The sequence below is a fragment of the Hyaena hyaena genome, unplaced genomic scaffold (genome assembly GCF_003009895.1).
Source record: "Hyaena hyaena isolate Hyena2069 unplaced genomic scaffold, ASM300989v1 scaffold_301, whole genome shotgun sequence".
Lineage (NCBI taxonomy): Eukaryota > Metazoa > Chordata > Mammalia > Carnivora > Hyaenidae > Hyaena > Hyaena hyaena.
This window is the reverse complement of record NW_024080932.1, coordinates 1,571,540-1,598,600: the sequence shown is the minus strand read 5'-3', so window position 1 is coordinate 1,598,600 and position 27,061 is coordinate 1,571,540. Positions and strand designations below refer to the sequence as shown.

Genomic DNA, 27,061 nt, shown 5'->3' with positions numbered 1-27,061 from the left:
CTCTATATATGCAGTAACGGAATAAGTGAGAGGAGAAATGAATGAATGAATGAATGAATGAATGAATGAATGAAAGAATGAACTATCAGATCCCCAAGAAAACAGTGTTCTATTGAGAGATCAGTGGAGCTGGGAAGACCCCTGTCCCCCCTTGAAGGCATAGCCCACTACTGTTTTATATCCTCCTTTCTGCACACCCTTGTACCCCCCACCCCCTCATATGTAATCTCTTTACTTCATCTGTGTGTTCTGTCACTGTCTAGTCATCTGTCTGTACTTGTACACATCTGTCCATATCTTAATACGCACATCTGTTCAGAATGAGGTTCTTTAAGAATTCAAGGGAGCCATTTAACTCCTAGATTCACTATTTCTATTCTCTTTTACCTCTTGATACCATGGATTTCATTCAGATTTTTGTAACTAAAAACTGACCTCAAACCCTATTATGTATAAAGTGGATAAAACATAGCTGTGGATTAACTAGAAGAAAGCAGGAGGAGGCAGGGACCCCAGAACCTCCCCACACTCCCCGTACCTACCATAGCCACTGCAGTAGCCTTTGGAGTACCTGGAAATACCCAGTCTTAGGGTGTGTGATGTTCCTCCAAGGTCAGGTCTGGTGTCTGTGTCTGGCTAGCAGCAAATGCAGACGATTCTGCTACAGCAGGTGGGGCAGGAGCTGTATACGACACGGACGACAGAGTTTACGCTTCTCACCAGTTTACAGGGATTGGGAGTGGCAGGCAAGTGGTTGGGAGAGTGATTCCCTAGGACAACAAGGTGTCTGAGGACGCAAGGCCTGAATGGCTGACGGAGATTATAAGCCCAAGATGTTGCCTCTCATCCTGCCAAACACTGAATGTCGTCTCTGAGCTATGCATGTGGGTGCAGATCGGGAGGGGTCCTAAGACAAAGTCATGATCCAGTCTGTTTTATCAACCTGTTTAAATGTTTTTGTGTCCTTTGTCACTAATTGTTTATTGTTTATTTTTCTGTTTGCTTTCTTACTTCACCACTGGAAGAAAGTCTGCAAGAATAGCAGCCCTGTCTTATCTGATACTCTAGTGTCCTGGCTAGTATCTGGCACCTAGTGGATGCTCAGGAAACATTGGTAACTTAGCTATGACCTTAAAGAACAGGAATGTTAATAAAGAAAGAAGAAGAATGTGCTTTTTCTGAATGCTTATTTATATTTTTGAGAGAGTGAGAGACAGAACATGAGCGGGGGAGGGGCAGAGAGAGAAGGATTTACAGAATTCAAAGCAGGCTCCAGGTTCTGAGCTGTCAGCACAGAGCCCGATGTGAGGCTCAAACTCACAAGCTGTGAGATCATGACCTGAGCCATAGTAGGACGCTTAACTGACTGAGCCACCCAGGCGCCCTGAAGACCATGCTTTCTGTGCAATGGCAAAGGTAGGAGTGAAAGTAGGGAAGAGTGGGGCAATGAGGTAAGTTGCACCAAAGCAGTCATTTCTGGAAAGGAGCTGCCCCAGGTGAGTCTGAAGGCCAGCTGACTCCCTAATGAAGGGCCTGCCCTGGGGAAAAAGCAGGTGATGATGAGGGACTGAAGTCAGAACGCAGTCAGCAGGAGGGGCTAGGTTTGCACCCCCACAAGCTGGATGACTGGGGTATATTACCCATCCTCAGTGTCTCGGATTCCCCCACTTTCAAATAGAGGTGGTGGATGTGACAGCACCTAGAACAAAGCAAGGTTTGGTTATTATTAAAAGCAGCGGAGGCCAGACCAAGGAGCCCTTCAGTGCTTTGAAACCAGGGCCAAGCAGATGCGTGGTTTAGAGTAAGCAGGGAGCAGCATGTGAGGGATGGGCCGGCTCTCAAGTCCTCCTGAGAGACAGATGCTGCCTGCAGCCTCCCCTGCCTCCTTCCCTCACCTGCTGGAGCCTCCAGCCCCCCAACCCCCATGCTGGGACTGCTGTTATCTGCCAAGGATTCTGGTCCTCTTCTGTTCACACTAAGGATATTGCTCAGTGCCCAAGGCAGGGTCATCTGGGTGGGAGCAGTGGAATGTGGCATCAGTCCGTGGAATGGCGGTGATGGAACTGAAGACCAGCTTTAACTTCATGGGCCCAGAGTTCCTGTGCCTGGTTGCGTGTCCTTGTCCCTTTGTGCGACGCAGCCCCAATAGGTATATGACTTCTCTGCCTGAGCTCTGCATATGAGCCTTCACTCAGATTGCTGTTCCGTGCTGTCATTTCTCCTTTTCTCACTTTTATTATGTAAAGCAGCACTGTGTCTCTGTACTGCATACATCGTTGCAGGTGACCTTAAACTTCATGTGGAATACAACGGTATTTGCAAAATGTGTACCATGAATGATAGGGAGAGGTACAAGGTGGATTCTGTGCCCTGTGAGTTTTCAACCTAGTTTCTTCATCATAAAGACATAGATTCTTGGAGAGCTATGAGATTCTGCTCCCACCTCCATCACCAGGTATGGACTAACATTTGTCACTTCGTTTGAGTTTTATTTCTGACCTTGGAAGAGGACCACGGTCGTTCCTCCTGGACCCTTGCCACACCTGGCCCAGCACGTAGTATTGATGAGGATGCTGCAGAGAGACGTGGGATGTCAGAGGCAGGGTCCGTGAAGGGGGTCTCCTCTTCACCCATTTCCTACCCGGGGCCTCAGTGTCTCCATCTGTAAAATCATCATGCCCCCCACCCCCTTCAATCATTCATGCTTTTCTTCAAAATATCAGGCTACTGCCCACACTCTTACTTACTTCATATTTTCTTTTGACTCATTCTGTTTTTCTTTAAATATTTTTGAAGAAAATTATACCATGAGGCACCTGGGTGGCTCATTCGGTTAAATGTCTGACTTTGGCTCAGGTCATGATCTCGTGGTTTGTGACTTTGAGCCCCACATTGGGCTCTGTGCTGACAGCTCAGAGCCTGGAGCCTGCTTCAGATTCTGTGACTCCCTCTCTCTCTGTCCCTCCCCTGCTCACGCTCTGTCTCTCTTTCACTTAAAATAAATAAACATGAAAATTTTTTTAAAAAATTATATCACTACCATTGATGGTAAACCAGTATCTCTTTTGATAAATAGAAAGTATCCTCCAAACAGATATAATTAAAAGAAAGAATATAATTTAATCTATTCTGAGCCTGAGACTACCTTCTCTACAAAGAGAGATTTGTTCAGGTATTATTACAAATGGAGACTTTCTCTTTGTTGAGATCTAGATTGAAAGAGAATTGAATGGTACTTTCTTACATCCTGACTCATTGTCACTTAATGCCAAAAATAATAGTAGTAATTTGTGGGACTCCTATTGTGTCTGGCATTGCACTAATTTCTTTATATAGAGTCTTTATAGCAGAAAACTTATAAATTTTTGATCATGATGATGCTGACTAATAATATTTAGTGAACAGTAAATTTGTGCTAGAAAAGATAGTGTAATGTGTGTGCATTATCTCATTTGTCAAAGAATGTCCATTTCATAGGTAAGGAAAAAGAGTCCTAAGTTATGGAACTGGTGAGTGGTAGAGCCCAGATGGGAACCAGCCCGCCAGACCTGAATTCCATCCCCCAGCAGGGGCTGCGCTTCCTGCCATCTGTCTGGCTCCCTTGTTTGACTCTCCCTCTGTTTGGTTGCTGACATACTACTTGGTTTGGCCCCTGGACAGAGTTCCCTGGCTTTCTCCGAGGTAACCAAACCATCTTGTCAGGTTTGACAAGAAACCCAGATGTGTCTACTTATACCACCACTACAGCTATAGGGAGACCTTCCATGTCCTTATGGTCTTCTGTACATGAAGTATCCTCATAAAGATTGTCTTCATCATGGCACCAGTTTGGGCCCATAAAAGAGCATTAGAGAGGGAATGGGTCTTAGAGGTCCACCTAGCTCTGTGTTCCCCCAGGTGTGGTCAGAGCCCTTCTGGAGGGTGGCCAGGTACTTTCAGTAAGGTAACTGATTATTCCAATTACAGAACTCCATAGACTCAGGACAGGAAAGAGACTTATTGACCAGTACCCAGTGTCAAAATTTATTTTATAAGTTGCTGGATAAGGAATTTGGTTTAAATATTTCCAGAGATAAGCAACCAACAAGTGAATAGTGTATTTGTGTGTGTGTGTGTGTGTGTGTGTGTTTGTGTGTGTGTAGCTTTAAACACCTACAGTAGCAGACAGTCACAGATACTAAAACTAAGAAGGCATAAAGAATACTTGTTTCAAAATCCAGCCTGGTTTTCTTAGATGACATCATAGGATAGAAATTTAATAAGTGGACATCGTAATGGAAGATGTCACAGAGCTATGGTTCAAGTTCTAAGAGGACATATGCCTGTCACTTTGACACCATTGATCCAAGCCCAATCTAGGAAGATGACCCAACTCTATACAGCTGCTGATAATGCTATTTCTATCTTTATTCTCAGTTCTTATCAGTGAGAGTAGTAAAATCAGATTTTTTTGTAATCATTTGAGTATTTAGAAACAGATGAAGGGGTTTTGAGTGGCTCAATCAGTTACGTGTACAACTCTTGATATCAGTCAGCTCAGGTCATGATCTCATGGCTCGTTAGTTCAAACTTAAAGTCAGCATGGAGTCTGCTTGGGATTCTCTCTCTCTCTCTGTCTCTCTCTCTTTCTCTCTCTGCCCTTCCCCTTCCCACTCTAGCTCTCAAAAATAAATAAATAAACTTTTAAAAACATATATAAAAATGATGAAAACGAAAGAAATAGAACTTTGAGGGTGTGTGTGAATGTGTGAGTCTGGGGGAATAACCTAGATAAAGCTTCCTATGGGGATATTAGATTCTTGATATTGGCATTTGACTTTTTCCTAGATCTTCAAGAATGTCAAATTTTGTGCATACAAGTGAAGAATATTATTCTACCAATAAAGTGCAGTAAAGTATAACTGAAACATTTTAATGGCCTGCTTCCCCTGCCGACCCCGGATGAATCCGGTAAACTTAATGAGGTGTGATGGGGATGCAGAGTGCCTGCTAAACTCACCTGCTGGCTTGTGTCAGTTCCTCTGTGGCCAAATTCACATTTGTGCGTGAAGAAAATTAGAAGTCCCCACCCACTGTGGGCCTTCAGAGGTACTTGCACCTCAGTGTCGGGGACTCAGTTCTTTATTTACCAGCTCAATTGTGCCAAAGCTATTTGGAAGCATTTAGTTTGTGACTTGGACCAATGGACATACAATGGGGAAGAAAACACACATGCTTTTGCCTTTGTGATGCTTATGAACAATATGAATTTGTACAGTTTGTATCTTCAGAATCAGTGTCCAAGAAGAGGTATATGACAAAACAGCACTTTTCCTTAACTTAATTTTACATTGCAGAAGGATAGTCCCACTTAATTTTGAGAAACCTTGTTTGGTTTCGTTCCAACCATAATGGCCGCAAGAGAGAATGTTCTCCTATGATATAATAAATCAGTCGCATTGCTACAGACAATGCAGCTAGATTTTCTTACTTTGAGAGTAGTAGCAGACTGTAAGTATTTCCAGCATACAGCAAAATCTCTGCTGTGTGTGTGTGCGTGCATGTGTGAATACCTCTTTGACTTTATGAACATGGCATTTTGCAAGTAAGTTGATTTCTTGGTTGTTTGGAAGTTCCCCAGATTTGATAAACTGGTAAATATTAAGTTTCAGGCCTTGGGTTATATGCTGTTCATCACTTCTTTGGAGGTCCCTCAGGAGCAGCTTCTCTCTCTCTCTCTCTCTCTCTCTCTGGATAGTTCAGTAGTCTGGTAAAGTGATGGAGTCACTTATCACTTAAAAAAAAATCATTAGACTACTTCCCTAATTTAGTGCCCTAATTTACATCTGCAAAAAGCATTTGAGTATAGCTGTTGGATGAATCGCTTTGGTTCAAACTGCCCGTGTCCAAATCCGAAATAAAGAAAACCATAGTATCTGACATATAAGATTGTTATAACATTACATTATGTATTATGTGAAAGTTCTTAGCCTGGGACCAAGCACGTTACAAACTCTCAATATTTTCTTTGTCTGTTTGGATTAAATTGAGTCTACATAACACCTGGCCCCTGGAAGTATAGACGAGATGAAATTGTTCATGTCAGGTGTACATGACTATAATCATGCCATTATGTACATGACTATAGCCATGCCCTATGTACATGACTATAGCCATGCCCTTATGTACATGACTATAGCCATGCCCTTATGTACATGACTATAGCCATGACCTTATGTGCATGACTATAACCATGGCCTTATGTACATGACTATAGACATTCCCTTATGTACATGACTATAACCATGCCCTTAAATCCTCAAAGGTGATTAAATGCTTAACTTGGCATCTGAAATATTTGGAAAATACTGATCACATTTTTCATACTCAGTTCTTCCATAAACACACGGATTTACCATCAGTCAGTCAAGAAGTACCTATTGGTTACCCAGTCTTGTTAATTACCAATTGTTTGCAAAAAGATAGCCTAAACTATAGATTTTAACTATTGTAGAAAACAAATTAAAACAGCTCAACATTGCTTTTATCAAGGCTCCATAATTTGGACCAAGTGAGGACATCATGTCAATCCTTAATAAAAAATTACAAATTATATCTGTAGTTTAACATCAGGTAGATAAAAAGGATATATTTTTATGTTTTAAAATTTTTTAAATACAGTTGTATGGTTGTTGTCTGTTTAATTACTACCACTCATCTATTTCTCCAATAAGCGAGGTTCTGTCGAGGGTTAGCCATGTACTGACCCAGGCCAGACAAAATGAGTATAAGATGTAATTTCTCTCTTCCAGAAGCTGAGAGTTTCCTTGGATGCACTATCAGAAGGTGCAGACAAACATAATAACAGAGCTCTTCCTGGCGGAGAAAAATCTAGAGGAACAAAGGTGCACAGCAGGCCTTACTTACCTGGGCAGGATGTGAGGCTGGGGACAGACTGGGAGAGACACATAAGCTGTGTTCTTCAGAGTGGACATCTCCCAACCTGATAGGGAACATTTAGAGTTTTAATGTGTTCAGATTTTTTTATGTAAACAGCATTGGCTGCTAGTAAATGCTTCCATCAGGAAAGGAGTTTCTATATTGCTGTGTGCTTTACTGTCAAATGCTGAGGTGTTTGTTCACTCGCAACACTGAGACAAATAGGCAAAATAAAACAAACTGCAGAAGAGGCATCACTGCTATTCTGGCTGTTTGTGATTCTATGTGCCCTGACTGCTTTGTTTACCCCAGTGATTCTTACTAAAACTTTACCAGTGGATTGTAGTGACAGCCCTGAAAGCTTCTTGAAGCTGGGTTTGCTTGCCATCTCTCCCTCTCCCTAAAAGGTTAAAATACAAAGTGACTTGTATTCGAGGGCAAAAATAAAATATACTGTCTTGAAGAAGGCCTTTTTATTTTCCTTCTATTGTTAAGTGTTCCTCTCAGGTTCAATAACAGTGTATAAACAGACTCCATGTATATTTGGGACTTTTACGGTGGATGTGCTTAGATATTCCCCTTATCTGATGTTTCATTCCTTTTTTATTCAATAGAGAAATCATCATGGCATAGTGGGAAGGCAAAGCCTTAGGAACAAGGGAAATCGAGGTTGGAATTCTTATTTTACTATTATTAATTAGCAATGTCCTGTTGGGTAAGTTCATTTAACTTCTCTGAGGTTAAATTCCCTTCTCTTCTAGGAGGTAGGAACCGAGTAAGACAAGCCCCCTCCAGTGCTGTTTGGCAAGATTGGTTAAAAGAAAAATGAATACAGACGCACCAAGGAGGTGTAGATCGGGTGTATGTAGTACGTGGCAAATAAAAGTGGAGTTCTAGGGTCACAATTGTTGATATGTTAACGGAGAGAAATCAAAACGACATCATTTGGGCAAGAAATAGGGATAAAATGTAGAGTAGCAGGAGGCTTGCTCATATGCTAGATGACTGTTTGTTTATTCATTTCACAACGATATTACAAAGGCTGTGAATATTTATTTAGTTCTGCTCCCAATAGTCCTTCTAATAGGGAATTATTTGGGTACAACGAAAGACATTTGTAAATGCGGCTGATAAGACTGGCATTGGACAAGGGGTGTTTTGTTGGACACAAGAATTCTATTGTCCCTGGCTTCAGTTGTCAAGTGCCCGGAGAACCCAGAATTTATGGTGGCAGTACAATGGTCCTTTCAGGGCCCAGCGAAAGAGCTGTGAGATCCTGCTCCCCGGCTTTTCAGGGCTTCTAATCTTTTTATCGGGCCTGGACAATGCCGGATTCAGCCGCTGCCTGAGCCTCCTGACTGTCCATTGGCCGCCAGGTATTGTGCGGTAATTACCATGGTGACAATGGACTCTCTCTACGGCCATCCATCGGCGCTTTGGAAAACGGTGAAGGTTGTCACTTTGTATTAGGTGCCTCTAAAGGCATGGCTTACTTAGAAAAACTGCTAAAGAGAAATAAAGAAAATTGTGTTAAGAGTTTGATTTAAAGGGCCACTGTGTCAAATCCATTTGGAGCCCAGGACCTCTTTATGGATGTTTTCTTGTAATTATAGTCAGACATTGGACGTCATCCCTGTCCAGGCAATGAGGAACCGCAGGAAGGCATGAGCTGTGGGCAGCTGGCAGCCCTGAACGTTCACTGAGAGCAGAAGTCTAAGCTGAGGTGGGGAACTTGGAGGGTTCCCAGAACTCCTTTGGGACTCAGTTTCCTTATCTGCAAGAGAATGGTGTGGAAAATCTTTGCAGATTAATATTAAGTATATGTTATATACAATGCATGCAAAATACATGAATATTACTTCTCTATAGATGCTTATACATCTACCAGAGAGCTTTATGATAGCAAATCTACAATAAAAGGTAAAACTGCTTTTTAAATCATGCACAATGGAAAAAGCACAATCTATATTTTTTCATAATCACAGCTACTGATTATTGAGTGCCTGCTTTGGGTGAGGTAATACAATTATTATCACTATATTTAACAAAATCCTACAGAAAAGTTATTATCCCCATTTTATACTGAGGAAACTGAGGCTCAGAGAGGTCTTGTTTTCTCAAAGTCAGACTAGCTTGGAAGAGGTAAAGCATGGATTTTTTTTTTTTTTTTTGAGAGAGAGAGAGAGAGAGAGAGAGAGAGAGAGAATCCCAAGCAGGCTCCACACCATCAGCACAGAGCCTGTTGCAAGGCTCAGTCCCACCAACCATGAGATCGTGACCTGAGGCAAAATCAAGAGTCAGACAATCAACGGACTGAGCCACTCAGGTGCCCCAAAGCATGGATTTTAAATTAAATGTATCCTCACTGCTTCCCCCCATTTTTTAAAAAATCAGAATCTATAAACCTGTCATACAAAATATGTTTCACCATATGGTTTTGGAACTTTGGCAATAATTTCTTTACAGGGAAGAAGAACACCCAGTGATGATTATTAACTGGGTTTATTCATCTTTTCAACAATGTCAGGAACATGTGATGCCCATAAAAGGAAGAAACCCCTGCTGATAGGGTGCCCAGAGTCAAATGCCTGTCTGCTGCCCCCTCCCCCGGGCACAGAATAAGAAAAAGACACAGCAGAATCAGCAAAACTACTTGATCTTTCCATGACTGCAGAAAAGCATATGGCCTTTGCTTCAACTTCTTGGGCAAAAGAACAGCAGTTTCAGAAACCTGATATTTCATTTGTTTATTTAATAGTAATATATTTAATCATAGTTTGTTTCAGTCAGCTCCCTACCGAGATACCTGAAATCCCTTGTTGTACTGTTATAGCAAAACAATAGTAGTGTTCTGAGGTGACGCACTAGAGGTATAGGCATGATTTACCCCATGAAGTAGGTCTCATTGTGGGTTCTTAAATCTGGCAGAAAGGAGTGGATTGTTGGTGATCCAATCCCACTGTGCTGCTTCCTTCCTCTAAGCACTTGGGCACTTCCTGCTTAGCCTCAGTTTCTTCACCTGTAAAATGGAGCTATCCCTGTCCCCTAGTTTTCACTTGCTCCCTTCAACATCAACTCTTTCCCTTTTCACCCGTCACCCCCCGTGCCATACCTACACCAGCACTGCATACACAGTAAGTGGCCCGGGATCCTGAAGCATTTGTTGATGGAGTCAGTGGGATGGGAACTATTTTAATTCACATATACTTTCAGCCCTTACCGTCCCTCAACCCCAGCACCATAGAGTGTTGTTTTTGTTGTCCTTGCACTACTAACAATGATCCTGGCCCCTGTCTGTTCTGCCTGAGTCCACATTCTTATGGAGGATCCATACATGTTAGATCTATAAGCCAAAGCATGTGATTTAGAGCAGAGATCCTCAGAGAGGGACAGCAGTGTGACTCATGGGTCAAAAGAAAGCCTATGGACTTACGTGTATTGAGACTTCTAAACATTCGGAGCTCAACAAGAGAAATCTTCCATCATCATCTTCCCATCTTTCCCTGGCTTTTCTCCTTGCTTTTTGTATGCTCACTGAAGATGTGCTCCATCCTGCTTGATGCCCTTGGCTTCACAGAGTTCTTGTTCTGATTTCTTCATCTCTCTGCAGTAATCTATGGCATGTTGTGTCTGTGCCTCTAGGAGGCTCAGGGCTGTGGGACCTCTTAGCACAGCACTGGATGGAGCCGGAAGCAGGCAGTGACTCTGTCCTGTGAGAGGGCCTATGACAGCACATAGGCCTTGAGAAAGGAAGGGCAGTCACTCTGAGAGTAGGTAGCGGGGAGGCCACAGTGCTGGGTTGCATTTCCCTAGCTCAGAAGGGAATGCATGATTCCAAGTCCTGGGGAATCATGAGCGGTGACAGAGGGGATGGAAAATGAAAATTCCAAGCAGGAACAGCAGTACAGAAAGAGAAGACAGGGAGCATACACACATAGCCCTCTCACATCCAGCCAAGTCTGCTGAAAGCACAAGAAAACCAGCCAGAATTTCTTCTGTCATTGTTTTCTTTTCTAAGAAGCACAGTGCAGCCGTATACCAACATTTCCCACAGAAAGCCGTATACCAACATATCCCCTCTTTCTCGAATGTTTGCAGTGATCAGAATTCATAGACAATTCACCCGGCTATTTTTGCTTTTCTTCCAAAGCTCTTAATTGTCTGTGAAGGTTTTTGGTGAAAGGAGTTTTATAGGGGATAGTTTGCAAGGAGGTAAACAATGTGAGACAAAGTAGGAGTTCAATTAGTTTTTGTGGATTTGAGAAGTAAACTTTGAAGAGCACACTGGCTACAGACACAGCTATATTATTCTCTGACTGCATACGGGGGGAGGCAAACAGAAGGAGCATAGGCTGTCATGTCTGCCTTGCTATATTCTGGTCCCACCTTGGGTGTTACTGGCTGCACACCTTGGGCACGAGTCTTACCCTTTGAATGGTGGGGTAAGATACCCAGATGGGCTCAAGACAGCCAGAGTGGTGATATGTGTTTAAAGAGAATACATCGGTGAGGCTGGTGGCAGATGTCTCTTCCATTTATGGTGTACTAGTTCTCCATTGCTGAGTAACATGCTGTCCCCAATTTAGCGACTTATAACAATTCACTATTACCTTTTATAGTTGAGTATAGTGAAATCATCTGGGTAGTTTTTACTTAGGGTCTCTCACGCTGTATAGTCACATGGCTGGAGTCACATGAAGGTTTGACTGAGTTGGATGTCCAAGATGGCATCTTTATCCACAATCTGGCACCTCAGCTTGGATGCTTAGAATAGCTAGATGTGGCTGGGCATCTCTCTCTCTATCCGCATAGCTTCTCCACATGCCTAGCTAGTACTTCCTCATAGTGTGCAGGTCTAGAGTATTCAGACTTCTGACGTGACAACTGACTTCTCCCAGGTGAAGCTTTCCAGGAGCACAAGATATGACTCAGCTTCTGAAAGTGTAGAGTGTCACTTTGCTGTCTCTCATGGGTGAGTCAGGGATAGCTCAGATTCACACAGAAGGGGCACTGGGGCATGAATATCTGGGGGTAAGTAAGGTTCACTTGGGAGGGGGGCATTTTTAGAAACTAGCTCAACATGCAAAGTAGGGTCCTTCATCAGTTATGGGTTGTATGAATTGTCAGTTTGGCTTTTTCTCTATGACTAGACACCATGTCCATCTGAGAATAATCCCAGTGCTACTGGGATCAATATCCTGGGAGTAGCACATAGTAGGACAATTTTCTTGTTCTTGCTACAGTCACCAAATCAATATGTTATGGACACATTTTAGATCTATAATTTATCTTCATCCATTCACCAAGAAGGGTTTTTGCTTCTTGCTGTTACTGCTGCTGCTGCTGCTGCTGTTTAGCAGAAGGTGTCATGTGTGAGGAGCTGTTGGAAGAACCAAGATGAGCCAAGGAAAAGTGGATTCGGAATCAGAAAGGAAGCATAATAAAGTCAAATAAGAAGCTGTTTCAGTTCTTAATGCAGACCGGGTTGATCCTAGAAGGTAGAAGCCCTAGAGATGAAGGACATTCAAGAAATCCTTTATGTTGTTTTGTTAAAGCTATGCCAGCTGCCATCTTCCTTGGTTTAGTGCCTCAATTTTTGAACACGACAGCTGTTCAGACACTCTGTGTTCATCTCTTCATTCACTGAACAGATATACATTGAACAGCTGCTCTGGGCTAGGAAATGTGTTAGACACTTTGGGAGATATGAAGATGAATCAGACCAGAATCTGGGCAGAACACAGCCCCCACACAGAAATCCAGAGTGTGCTGTAGTGCGGGAGGGGGTGGAGAGGAATGTAATCTTGATGAAGAATTGCAGCTCTGTCTGCTCAGCTCTGCTGCTGTAGGGATGACATCCCCTATCACCGCTGCCACCACCGTCACTCTTTGCCCTTGGCACCTTCATTCTGCAAGGATCTGGTGGCACCAGAACAGTGCTTCTCCCTCGTGGAGGGAAGGTACCTACTTTGGACTCAGACAGAATGGGTTGTCTCAGAAACTGACTCCAATACTTCATATCTCCCTACAGGTTTGTTCTTAGTTCTGGAGCAAATGTATGTGACATATGTAGCACGTTGTAAGAAGCTGGATGAATGGTTGCCTTTATCTTTTTGTCAAAGTACCAAATGCACACACAGTCTTTTGATACCTTTAAACCCATTTTTCCCATTTTCTACATAATTGTGATAATTTGCTTACCTCTCTCCCTCCACCTCTGGGCTATTCTCCTCCAAGAAAAGTCTGTCTATACAACTGTGTATCCCCTGTGTCGAGTAGTGTGTCATTTTATCAATTCATGTCACCTTTAGATTAATAATGGTCCTTTCATTTTTTGCAGAAACCACTGTATTGTCGGCTCAGTGGCCCAGTGACACTCATTCCTATTGTCATTTGTTGAGTGACCAATCAGATGGGTGGAGTGTGTTATAGAAATTGGCAGCAAGTATCCAATGGGTGAAGAAGGTAAGTCCTTTACTGTACTATGTATGTGGAGATGGAAATGATGCCCAGTGGGCCCCTCCCTCCAACCTGCCTTTGAAACTTCACCAAATCTAAAGCAGAATCTGAGACGGAAGTTGGCCTACTTTCTTGGGCTTTGAGGAATATGATTATTCACTGTTGTTCTTGGGTTCTCTTTATTGAATATCTGTTATATACTAGTACAAAGGTGATAGTTTTTTATTTGTTTTTTTTTTGGGGGAGGGGAGGGGAAGAGAAGTGACTATAGAAGATTCGGAGGAGAAAGAAGGAACTAAAAGGGATTCTTCAGCAAAGATTCTGCTGGATAGACTAAAGAAAATTGCCATATTGCCTTTCTCCACCTTTTCTTCTTTTGAAGATGATTCTATAAATATGAACAAGGTGGCTTACATCCCATGGCCAGGAGGCTGAACCTTTTAGATCTCAAAATACAGAACACAAGATCATAAGCCAAAAGGCTGATTTCAACTCCGAGGCTCAGCTCTTCCACTCACTATCCCTGTGCCCTTAGGTTGATGAGTTCTTTTCTGGGTCACAGGATGGTTGGACCTACGGCCTTTAACAGTTCTTAAGTTTTAGGATTCTATAAATCCAATGATCTCCTCTATCTTTTCAGTGGTAGCTGAAGCTATTTTTATTAAACATCCTAATGTCCAGTTACAAATTTAAGAATTGATTCTACCAGCAGGACTCCCTACATTTTAGGGTTCTAGACCCATCTCTCCATATGTCTATTGCTCATCACCATGTAGATGTCCACCAAGTGCCTTAAATGAAGAGGATGAATACAAGTCATGCTTTTCTCCTCTAAACCTTCACTTTGTCCTGTGTGTCACATTCCAGGGTCATATCAAAATCTACCCAGTTCAGAAACATGGGAAGCGTATGATATGCCTCTCAATCCCTTACCTCCACAGCAATTTATTCCTCTTGATTCTTTTTTTTTTTTTTAATAGTTTATTGTCAAGTTGGTTTCCATATAACACCCAGTGCTCATCCCAAGTGCCCTCCTCCTCTTGACTCTTACCAGTGCTACTCTTATTATCTCTGAAATATTTTTTAAAATATCTTTTTATCCTCGCTGCCATCATCCAAGCATAAGCCTGACCCTCCTTCTCCAGGATCACAGCAGTTGCCACCTGACAGGTCATTTTGCCTCTGGGGTTACTTCAGCTCCAGCCTGTTCATCTTTCATACAAATCCTAAACAATGTCCCCACATCAGGATATTATTTTATTTTCCTGCTTAATCTTTTCATTGTCAGAGATATGAATTCTTTAATAAACTTCTAGGACCTCTTCCAGGATAAGGCCACTGTTTTGTTGTCTAGATTCATCTGTACAGCCAGCCTTTACTATACGCATCTGCTGTACGATCTACTGTAGGGTACAACTGTCATTTCCCCAAAGCTCCATAATTTCTCTTGCCTTACAAGCTAACTCTTACTCACTTTATATCTTGGCTTGCACCTCACTATCTCTAAGGAATTCTCTCTAATCCCTGAAGACTGAGCAATAGGGGTCTCCTAGGCAACACCTTAGAAAAGGTCCAAATTTAAACCATTTACTATGATGTCGGCATTGGGCTATAGTTGTCTATTTAATTGTGTATCTTCTCAGCTAGACCTGGAGGCTCTCAAGGGCAGGACTTATTTTGGGACCTCTGTGTTCCTGGTTGCAACCACTGTATCTGGCCTCAAGTCGGTTCTCAGTAAATATTAATCAAACATATGAATAGAGACTTAAGTATATTTTGAATAGAAGATGAGGAAGGGAAGCTGATGTTACCACAGAGAGAAAAGTCAGATTAATGGCAGCTAACAGGTATTGATTGCTTAGTACGCATCGTGCAGGCATCACCCCCCATAATCCTTGCAAAAACGTAATGTGGTAAGTACTATAAATATCCAAGATTTTCTAAATGAGAAAAATGAGCCTTTGAGAAGATAAGTAGCTTTCCTATGACCATATTGCTGTAATTTTTATCCTTGAAAATTTTTATCATTGAGAAGCGTGACTTTACTTAGAACTTATGTATTTTACCACTCTCTTCTTTTCTCTTATCCCTGAATCAATCTGCTCTGTATGGATAAAATAAAATTTCCTCCACATGAGGCAAGACTCTTTTCTTGAAGCCCACACAAGCTTTTGTTACATAGATGGTCATCCCCTGTGATTAGACCTGCGAATATTTGGTGACCTTCTGGATATTTGTACACTCATATTTTAATGTTGAGTCTATTTGAGGACAAAATTCCAATTTAGGGAGGTGCTCCAACTCTTTTTCCCCTGCTCTGATCAATGTTTGTTATGGTACTAAACTAATGAATGAAAAGGCTCTTCGAGGAGCAGAGCAGCCCTTCCCTGCAAAGGCACCAGTATGATTGGTAATGTAGGACTGGCTCTCCTCAAAGTAGCATATTTTGCACTCATTTGCTCCAAAGCCTGGCTCAGCAGATGAGGTACATCCTCCTGTCGAAATGTTTGTGAATGGTGATCATCTCATTTCTGCCAAGCCAAATGGGTCTCTTCATTTCATTGGCCCGGTGAGTTCTTCAGTAGAACATGCAACTGACATTTCCTATTTTTCCAGATAATAGGGACAATTAGAGTGAGGTATCAATGAAGCAGAGTCAGAAGTTAAATAGAAAGTACTTGAATTTAATTTCTCTTCTAGGAAATCTGCTAGGTGTTGTTATTGTTGTTGTTGTTTTTCTATTTAGAAATTAAGAACAGCCTACTTTGAATTGTTCTGCATAGCTTTCCAAGGAAAGGAAGGTAAACTATTCTAGTGCTTGTAACATCCTTGAAAAAAAAAAAAAAAACAGAGCATGTTATAGACAGAATGGCCATTTGATCTTTCAGGCTAAGATTCTTGTTTACAGAAAGGATTTTATTTTATTTTATCTTACTTTATCTTATTTTATTTTACTTTACTTCTTTACTTTACTTTACTTTACTTTATTTACCTAGAGAAAGGAAAGACTAGTCATGATTTTACTATATGGTTTTGGAAGAACAAAACAAAATTAGCCAGCAACTGAGGCTCAAGATTCAGATTTCTGGTCCCTGGTTTGCCAGCATTTCTTGAAGGTATGTTTCTTGAAGGCAGAGATGAAAGGAGACTTCCCTTTTATTGGGGAGTGTCCAGTTAAGTTGCTGTATATAAAGTGCTCAAAATCCAAGTAGGAAGAAAAAAGAGTGAGATGGGGTAGAGAGAAAGCTTTTAACAAATGGTGGTGACATGGTTGGAGCTTATAGGATCAGCTCTCAGGCTGACCTCCAGGGAGATCCACTTGAGCTTCATTTCTGGCACACATTTTACTTAGGAGTCTTCTCAGAGCAAGGGAGGAATGAGCTGAGGTAGCTACAGGATAGGACCTCTCAGCCCTGCTCCCTGGCTGGGCTTTTATAGTAGGGCACTGGGGCACAGATATGAATTTCTTGAAGTGAAAAGGATTTGCCCTTATGTTCATGAAAAGCTTACACACACTGAGATTCTCCTGAATGATAATCAGCAGGGGCTAGTGGTCACAGGTCACCCAATTATCTTCCATTTGCCTAAAAATCAATCCCAGAAAGCCGCCTGGGGAACAGCTCACCTGTGCTGAAGTATCCACCAGGCCCTGCTTTGTCTCTGATAGTCTGAAATGTTGGCAGCCTGCTTTCTAACCCCCTGTGCCCGCTGGGTCTGTCTGTGAATACACATTTCCTATTTCAGGATGTAGGCCACTGTGGAGAAAGAGGCCAAGTATCTGTCTGTAGCTGGTGTCACTGGAATAAAAAAACAGACGCTCAGTCCACTTGCTGACTTCTTTGCCGATCTTCAGTCTGTACAATGTGACTGTCAGTACCGCAATCAGCTAAGAATTACAGGAGGCTCTTGTGTGCCGGGCAACAGGAATGTCCTATCTTTGCCTGAGCCAATACTACAGGAAAAAAGAATTCAACCAAAGCTGTGGTTGTTTGATCTTGCTTTATTTAATTAATCATGAACAAAATGCAGAGACCACTCCTGATAATAACGGTAAGAGATGACATTTAATGAGCATGCCCACGTGCAGACACTGTGCTACATTCTTTACATTCATGATCTTGTTGAATATCATCAGAACTTTGAGCAGTATGTGCAGTCATCACAATTCTTTTGTATATGAGGACCCTGAGGTCCAGAAAGGTTAACATGAACTTGCCAAGGGACATCTGACTAACAATGGGTAGACCCAGGGTCTCTTCTCCTGAGCACTGACTCCTCCAGATCTTTGGCTGCCTTAATGAACTTGGAGAGCAATTATGTTGCAAATCTTTTGGTATGGCCATGTCCTAAATCTCCTCTGGAGTTATAAGGGAGACCTGGGCTTCTGGCATTAGTTTGCAGCTGATTGTATGTGCTCAGTGAGAGGCACATCAGGAGAGGCAAAGAGAATCCTGCATATGTTTACTTATCAGCCATCTCTTGAGAACTGTTCCTGTTTTGGCCATTGGACTAGGCACTGGAAATAAGGCAATAGGACAGATTCATGGGCATCTGGGGATACAACAATGAAACTAAAGCCATGCCTTGAAGAAACTCCCTTCTTGTAATGGAGCCAAGCTGGCAGACAAATAACCATGGTGCATAGCTCCTTCTAGGCAGCTCCAAGGCTCCGCAGGTACACAGAGGGACTGACTTTGAAAGAGAAAATCAGAGGAAGCTTCAGTAGAGAGGTGACCTTTACATATGAAGTATGAGTAAGAGTTCACCAGGAAATGATAGGAAGAACTGTACAGTATGGAACTTCTGTAGACAGAGAGTGGTATAGAAGTTCTTGAGCCAGTGTTTGTCATGACTGGGTGGGCAGTTTGTTTTCATCTTTATTATTCTTAAGTAGATAAGACTGTTAAATAGATGAAGATGGTTTGAAATTCAAAAGGTGACAAAAGGCCTACAAAGAATTATGTATCCTTCAAAGCCTCTCCTTTCCTGGAGGCAGCTACTATTTTTGGATTCATATGTGCCTGTCCAGAGATTGTTTGGACACTTATAACCACACATATCCACATAGTCACTTTCTCCTCATCTGTGCCTATAGATGGTATCTAGCTATAGACACTGGTATGCACACTGTCTAGAAAAAGAAAACTTTATGAAGTTTTTCTTGGTGTTTGCTTGCTGTCCTTTGATTTTAAACATTTTTTAATTAAGAAAAATTACAAACCTGCAGAAAGTCGCAAGAATAATACCATGAAGTCTTAGAAACCCTTATGTAAAATCACTGATTTTTGAAAATCATTTTGCCATGTTGCACAATGATTGTGTGGATTTCATCCCTAATGAAAGTACAGCTTGGATGTCAGTTACCCAGAGACCTGTGTGAGCTTCCTCTCTCCAGTACTTACTTTGAGACAACCCAGGCATATGTGAAATCTAGAACATGTTCCGCTTCGTGTCAGTTGCTCTGAGTTGCCCTAAGCAGCAAATCCACCTCCAGGATGGAGACATCATGAAGGAGCCTTCTTTGGGCCACCTGATATCCACCTTGTGTTCATCTTTGAGAAAGGGTTTTGCCCTGTCTGGTCAAGTGCTCCCTCAGCAAGAGGTGAGCATCTCAGAGAGATGAATATGCTCTCCACACCTGCCTTCTGGGCCCAGTGGTCCAGGGTGGAATCACACAGTCCAGTTAAAATCTAATCACTTCATTTCCGACAACCGGCCCTGTAGACAGTGTGACTCTCCTGTTCTGCTTGTCAACTCCAGCACGGCAACCTCAGAGTCTGGTGTAGGATTCCCTCCTTTTCAAGATCAAAGCCCCTGACTGCTCAAGTTATCGGCACACTTCCTCTGTGCATTTCATGGCCAGGGACAGTTTGTATTCTATGTGAGAGGGACTTCGAATAATGTGACAGGCAGGAAGTAACCCAAGGAGACAGTGTGATATGGCTTTGTAGTCAAGTGCTCAGGGCCTAGGAGGATTGTTTTCAGGTATTCATTCATTCATTCATTCATTCATTCATTCACTCATCAAATAATTACTGAAAGCCTCTGTGGCACCCTTTCATGTTTTGTATCAAGACATGTGCATGCTCTCTGCAGACTGTGTGATTGTGTGATGGTGATCTGTGGGGTGGCAGTCTTACAGACCTCTCTCAGCTGAAGAATGCAGGTGATCCTGACAGTGCTGGGGTAGAATTTCCTAAGGAATGACTTCCTGGCCATCTATCCATTCATTCATGCAGTAAACACATATTTACTGACTGCCTGCTCCATCCTAATTCCTCATGTGCACCTGTGAATACGACTGTCGTTCCTATTTTCGTAGAACTCATATGCCAGTGAGGCCATGTCTCCTGACCTCCCTCTAAGTCTACCTGTTCCTTATGTTGGTTCCATCAGGTAGGTTCAGCTGCTCCCACGGTTTCAGGTCAAAAATCAGGCCATTACCTGTCAGCCCTCCCTGGTTTCATGTGATTCCTAAGCCACAGAATCACCATTTCCTCCGGAGGCTACTAACCCAAATTACCCTGTGCCCTGTGGAGGACTCAGAGCTCAAGGAAGTTTGAGAGAGCAGAGAAGGAAAGGTAACAAGCCATAGTAAAATCTGCCACCAATTAATTGTGTCTGCTGAGAATCTAGAAGGCTGCAGCCTGACACCTGGCAGATGCCTCTATTTGGAAGCTTTAGAAAAATTGTGGAGAGGCCAGTGAGTTCATCTTTTCAAGAGGCTCTGAATTTTAGAATCTAAGCACCATTCCAAATGCTGTTAGGTTGCCACAGCAACAGTCTTATACACTGTTTTTTAAGAAAATGAATTTTAAAAAATTCAGCCTCATACTTGCAAGGGCTAGTGAGAAGGTGCCTCTCTAAATGAATGTCTGGTAGGTTTCCTGGAGTACTGTGTTTCTGTCCATAACAAATACTGTCTTGGACCTTTCAACACCTCCAGTTTCACTTAGAATTTCTACTTGAAAAATGGACCCAGGAGGATTGTTATTCATTGCCCCTAACCCGTTTACATCAGGCTTTGGGCAAAGAAAGAAAAAGCCTTTATCACTTATGTAGTTTCACTCTCATCAAGGGTTGGAGGAGAACCCGCAGTGGCAGAGAGCAGCCTGTGCTCACACGAGAACGGCCAGGGGGGCTGGTACTCGGGTTCCCGGGAGCACGTCCAGCTCAGTGCCTGCTTCTCCAGTGCTTCTCCTCCAAGCTGCTGCAGGATTTCTCTAAAATCCAAATTGTATCAAGTTGCTTAAGTCTAAAACCTTCAAAAGACTGTGGTCCCTTGGTCCCTCGCAGGATAGATTACAGAACGCGCCACTTGTAAGACTGACAGGATCTAACCTCCACTCCTTCTCTCTCATCTCCTGAAGCCCCCCTGTTATCCATCATTTACTCTCCGTCCATATCTTACTGCCGATAGTCTTGAAACCCACTGCCGATAGTCTTGAAACTAACTGTGATGCTTCCCTCTGGGTTCCCTGGCACAAGTGTTCCTTCTCTGTCCCCATTTCTCTGGATGTGCAGAGAAGAGTCCTCTCCTCCAGATGGGGTGCCCTGACCCTGTGAGACAGAGCTTGCCACTTCTTTCTCCCTAGTACTTTGGTTTCTTGGGGGTCTCAACATGCCTTTCATGGGCCCAAGGCAGTTGAAGTTCACCTTCAAGAGCTTCTTTTCCCATACAAATAATATATTTTATGATTGCTCTGATATAAAGATGAATATAATCTTCTACCCTAAAAGTCCAATTTATCTTCTGACTTTCAAAGAAGCTGTGTGAGGATATGGAGTAAAAGGAACCCTGTGCACTATTGGTAGGAATACAAATTGGTGCAGCCACTGTGGAAAACAGTATGGAAGTTGCTCAAAAAATTAAAAATAGAACTACCATATGATCCAGTAATTCCACTGCTGGGTATTTACCCAAAGGAGACAAAAACACTAATTTGAAGAGATATATACACCCCCATAATCATTGGAGGGTTATTTACAATAGCCAAGACATGGAAGCAACCAAGTGTCCATAGACAGATGAATGGGTAAAGACAATGTGGTGTGTATGTGTGTGTGTGCACACGTGCGTGCACTCACACACACACACAGGAATATTATTCAACCATAAAAGAGAAGGAAATGTTGCCATTTACACCAACATGGATGAATTTTGAGGGCAGTATGCAAAGAGAAATATGTCAGATAAAGACAAATACTGTATCATCTCACTTATACGTAGAGTCTAAAATAAGTAAATAAATAAAACCTAATTCATAGATACAGAGAGCAGGTTGGTGGTTGCCAGAGGCAGGGGGTGGCGAGTGGGCAAAATAGGTGAAAGTGATCAAAAGGTACAAAGTTCCCATTATACAATAAATAAGTCCTGCGAATGTAATGTACAGCATGGTGACTGTATTTAATAATACTCTTTTGGATATTTGAAAGTTGGTAAGAAAGTAGATCTTAAAATTTCCTACCACAAAGAAAAAAAAAAACCCAAAAAACAAAACTATAGCTATGTGTGATGACAGATGTTAACCAGATCTGTTACAGTGATCATTTTGCAATATACACAAATATGAGATCATTATATTGTACATCTGAAACTATATAATGGTATATGTCAATTACATCTCAATTAAAAAAGACAAAAAAATTCAAACATTTCTGTGAGCCCCTAAAGTATTAGGGGCCCCAGACACTGTACCTGATGGAAAAGTCAGTGGTGTTCCTTTGTGACCTCATTGCCATTTATTTGTCTACAAGCCTGTACGATCCTTGAGGATGGAATTTGGCTGCTTCATGCTGTGTCTCCTGTCACAGTGTATAGGGTATATGTGTACCATTGGTAAACAGGCCTTCATAAGAAAGAGACATGGTCTCATCCACTGCTGAGGGGTTTGGCTGGCACTCCCAGATAAGGCAGTGCTTACTGCCCCACGTCCATTTTCAAAAGGGACAGCGTCTTCCCTTCCCACTATCTGTGCAGCCCTTCCTTCTGCATCACCCACTTTGATCCCAGCATGTGGACATTTTCCATCTCATTCTCTGGAGGAATAAATGGATAAACTGGATAAATCTGAGAGAGGTTAAGCAGAGTCTAGAAAATAGTGGTGTGCTGCTCGGAGTCACACATAGTATACAGAGCCATGATTGATTGATTGATTTAGAGAAAGAAAGAGTGCAAGCGGGGGAGGGACAGAGAGAGAGAGAGAGAGAGAGAGAGAGAGAAGCCCAAGCAGGCTTTGCGCTTTGACTGCAGAGGTCAATGCAGGGCTCAAACCCATGAACTATGAGATCATGACCTGAGCCAGATCAAGAGTTAGACGCCCAATGGACTGAGCCACCCAGGCACCCCAGTGGAGCCATGATTCTAAATCCTTTGTTCTCCTAAGACTCCTGCCAGTGCTCTGTGGCAGTACAGATCTACCAATCCAAACCTTTTTTCCATACCAACACCTGTAAGAAACTGTGGGTCTCAGCATAGGTAGAATTGCTTCTAAACTCTATGCTGTCATACACTCCACCCCTATTTTCCCTTCACTGGAAGGCTGGTAGCCCCAGCTAGAGGGCATGCTTCTGGGAGAGAATCTGCAGCTCTCAGCCCCTTCAGGACTTGCCTCAGTTGCCAAGGTCATGGCCCCTCCTGGGGCAGCCCACATCTGATGTCTGGATCAATAGGGCTTTGGCCCTCTCGGCTGTACTTGAGATCATTTGGAAGAGCCATCCTTGCCCAGAGCACCGCACAGGGTTACCTGAGCCTGTCGTCAGGCCTCCAGCATATCCCACCTTCTCTCTCTGTCTGTTCCTACTTCCCTTCCCTCACACATGCATTATTCTCAAGGGCACCCTGTAATAAGCATCCACATGTGAAACTCCATCTCTGTGCTGTCTTCCCAGAGAACCCAACCTGCCACAAAACTCTATTGAATATTTGGCAACAAGCCTTCTTGTGTCTGCATGAATACACCAGATTCATTTGTACCTTCATTGTTTTCACTGAACGTGTATTCATTCATTGGATGCTTCGCACTGTGCTAAGTACCAAGATACTGTGAGGAGCGAGACAAAAAATGACCTCTGGTCACATGGAACTTAAATCACTTCTACTCTGGAGATAGATTTTAGTCTTGTTTCTGCACTTCAAACGTGCTTTTCCCAGAACATTCTGGCTGCCCCTGCGCTTAGGTGGGGGGCAAGAGAGGTTTCCCATTGAGCCCTGCTGATTGCTTTGCAGAATAAATGCTGCTTCCGAGTGTGCGTGAACAGCCTTCTCCTTATCCATGAGAAGACTCCTCTACTCCCTTCTTTGCCCGGAGCGGGCCAGAGTGAGGTCTAGGTTAGGAGAGGCAAGAGCTGGAGCAGGGGAACTGGAGGTGCCCAGAGTGAGGGGGGAGACAGAGGTGCAGATGGCCAGGTCTGCAGGAAGCAAGGTCAGGGTCAGAAGTTGAACTGAGAAAATGAAGGGAAAGGGATGCAGGTATGTCTGCTGTTTAATCAGCAGCAGAGTAGGGGTGAGGGATTGCAGAGTGATTGCCGTTGCCCATAGTCTTTCCTTAAAAATATGCCCTGACATCCATCTTAATCAGAATAAAACACAGACATTAACTGTGCCGACAGTGCCATCTAGACCTGATCACTCCCTACCTCTCAGCCCTCACCTGATCCCCTCAGCCACATTGGATGTTGCTGTTCCTTGAACAGGCCCAGCCCTTTCTAGCCTCAGGGGCTTGTGACTCTGTGCTGCCTCCATCTGGGTCTCCTCACGTGCTTGGGCGCTTGTCATCATTCAGGGTTCAGTTTAAATGCCACCCCTGAGGCCATTCCTGACATCACAGCTTCACCTGCCACCCTCAGTTATTCAACATTTCATCTTTCTGTCTAATCCCTCACAAGAGCCATCTCAATCTGTGAATATCACGTCTGAATTCTTTCAGGCTTCCGTGTTTTATTGTCCATTTTCTCAATGAGATTCTAAGTCTCTGAGGCTCAGAGATGTGGGCTGCCTCGCCCACCCTTATCTTCAAAATCAAAGGCAATGCTATTCACACTAGTAGCAGCTTAGTAAATATTTCTTGAGCAAATGACTACCTACGTTTCAAATGTTTCCCTGATGGGTCAACAGGAATATGTTGGAGCGTGGGCTCCTCCATGCTGCTGAGTGGAGCAGACCTTTCAGACCTATCTCTCTACCCCTCATTCTCATTCCCTCTCTCTGTCCCTCTCCCTCTGTCAGTTCCTCCTGGGCCATCCGTCAGATTTGAGTGGCATCAGTTCCCGGAGCACTCCACTCCTGGGATGCGAACAGCTGCATAATGGCTTCTCTGCCCGTGCGTCTCCACATTAACACAGGCCTTTTGGGCCTGCTCCGGCTTGCCTGACCCATCTCCCATCAGGAAAGAACGTGCATCTGTAATATTCTGGAAATTTAGGGCTGACACACAGTTTGGTACCCAAAGTGGTTTCACTCAGGCAAACACAGAGAATAATAGCCGTGCACTTAAATGCTTAAGCAGGTATCAATCAGAGGAACATTCCAATAATCCATGTTTATAAAGCTCGTTAGTATAAATTTTTGAAATAGCACTCACTCGACTTCATTCTTGACAAATGGTGTTTGTAGCTGTTGTGATATTTTATTTCAGTTATATGCTGGTGTTTTAGGAGAGGCTTTCTGACAATAGCAAGGCATAAGCCATTTTTAGTGTGCTTCTATCACTATTCCCATTGCTAAACTCGACTGGACAGTTCATTAAGATGAAAAATTAACAGCACATGCTTTGGGGAGAATAATCATGGAACATGACAGCTCGTGGAGGCATCGGCACTCAGAGAAGCAGAGAGATGACAAATGTGCTGGTCTTCAGTAGAAGTGGTGACTGGACAATCAGTCAGAAGTCATGAGCTTACCGAGCCCCTACTTGTGTATTTAGCCCTGAGCTGAGGTACTGGGGGAAAGAAAATGCAGGAAACATGGCCTTTGAACCCCAAGAATATACCAGCTATTTGGAAAGGTTGGGGAGATTTCAGCTGTCATTCTGGGAGCCCCATAGGGGTATACATCAAACACCTGACACTTTGGTGTTGAGTATAAGTCCAGGAGTAATTCAGTGTGGACCTCAGAGATTTACTAGACCTTGAAGAATAGCAAGTGTTCATTAGCAAACTATGTGCTGCATATACTAGCTGCTAATGGCTAAGAGTTTGCTTTTGGGTGGTGATGAGAATGTTCTAGAATAAGGCAGTGATAGATTGATGCACAACTTTGCAGATATACTAAACAAACAAAACACAAAACAAAACAAAATAAAACACTGAATTGTGCACTTCCAAAGGATAGATGTTATGATACCTGAATTTCATTTCAAGAAAACTGTTATTTTTCTTAAGTATTCTACAAACTCTACACAGCTAAACTTTAGTAAATTTGTTATATTTTCAGAGAATTGAGCTTAGTTCAAATAGAAAAAAAAAAGGAATGGGGCAGATTAACACCAATAGAAAGGAGGCATATGCCCATTTTACAGATGAAGACAAGAAGAGTCAGATCAGTTCGTGTCTTGTCCGTGAAGCCACAGACCTGGCAAATAATGGGACTGGGACTTCACCTCTAGCCTTTCTGGCTCCAGAGCTGAAATGCTTCCTACCCCACTTTGTTGGTACCCAGAAAAACAGATCCTAGAATTCAGTAGTAACATGAATGACATCAAAGATAATGATTTGCCTCAGTAAAGCATCCTCATCATTTTCCCTCTCTCTCTTCAGTTCTTACAGCATCCCTGTGAGGGATGAGCAGGTATGAGCATGCCTACCGGAGGTGGATGTGTTGGGTATGTGTCAGGAGAAAAGGGGGATGGAGAGAAAGGAGATGGAGTCAGTTTTCCCAGCCTGCATAAAGAGCATTGCAAGCCTCTTTTCCAGACATTCGAGGTGTTTCTGCCTCCACTTAGGTCTCTCTGTCTCCCTCTGGACTTACACTGCATCCTTTTTCTCCAACGCAAGCAGAATGTCTGAGTTTTACCATAGAGATATGGGATCCACGGATGTTTAGAAACAAGGCATGGAATTAGGTATCCTGTCCATTAAGTATAGAAGTAAATGTTCCTTTTCTCCTCTGTAGAAGGAGCAGATTTACTTTTCTATTGTAAAGCACACGTCTAGATTAAAGCCACTTAAGTCATTATCTCCCCTGCAGTTAATAAGAGAGCTTCTGATGTCATTCTCAGCTTACTAGTGTAAATCATGGGTCAAATTCTCATCCTGTTGTACAGGATGGAAATCTGACTCAAGATTTGTAAATACTGCTGCATTTAATTCATTTTCACGGGGACATTTGCTTCCCCAGCAGACAGGGAAATAACAGCATCCTGGGAAACAGCCTGTGTAAGAATCAGGATGCATTAACCTAAGCAGTGAGATCAAAACAAAAGCTCTGTTTGCTGTCTCCCACCAGCGCCCAAATCCTGGCTGTCCCAGCTGGTTGGCTGCATCCAGGAAGCGTAAATAAAATTAGATCCTCGTGGGGTAAGGAGGAACTGGGGTTTACCAAACAGAAGGCTTAAGCAGCCGACATCCTCTTTTCCCATTTTATTGATTTTTCCTTTTAGCTTTTAAGAGGTGAAAGAACAATAAAATAATAATAACAACAACAATCATACTAATTAAAGGTTAATATGTCCTGAAATATATCCTT

General features: G+C 42.8%; 1 protein-coding gene across 2 annotated transcripts in view; it reads left to right on the top strand.

Moving 5' to 3' along the window:
- The window catches only part of CDH11 (cadherin 11), a 154,965-nt gene that overhangs the window by 51,462 nt on the left and 76,442 nt on the right, over positions 1-27,061 (top strand). For both annotated transcript variants that reach the window (XM_039247652.1, XM_039247653.1), the window contains exon 2: positions 13,259-13,383. The gene's annotated coding sequence lies outside the window, so the exon portion shown is untranslated. The remainder of the gene's footprint in view (positions 1-13,258; positions 13,384-27,061) is intronic.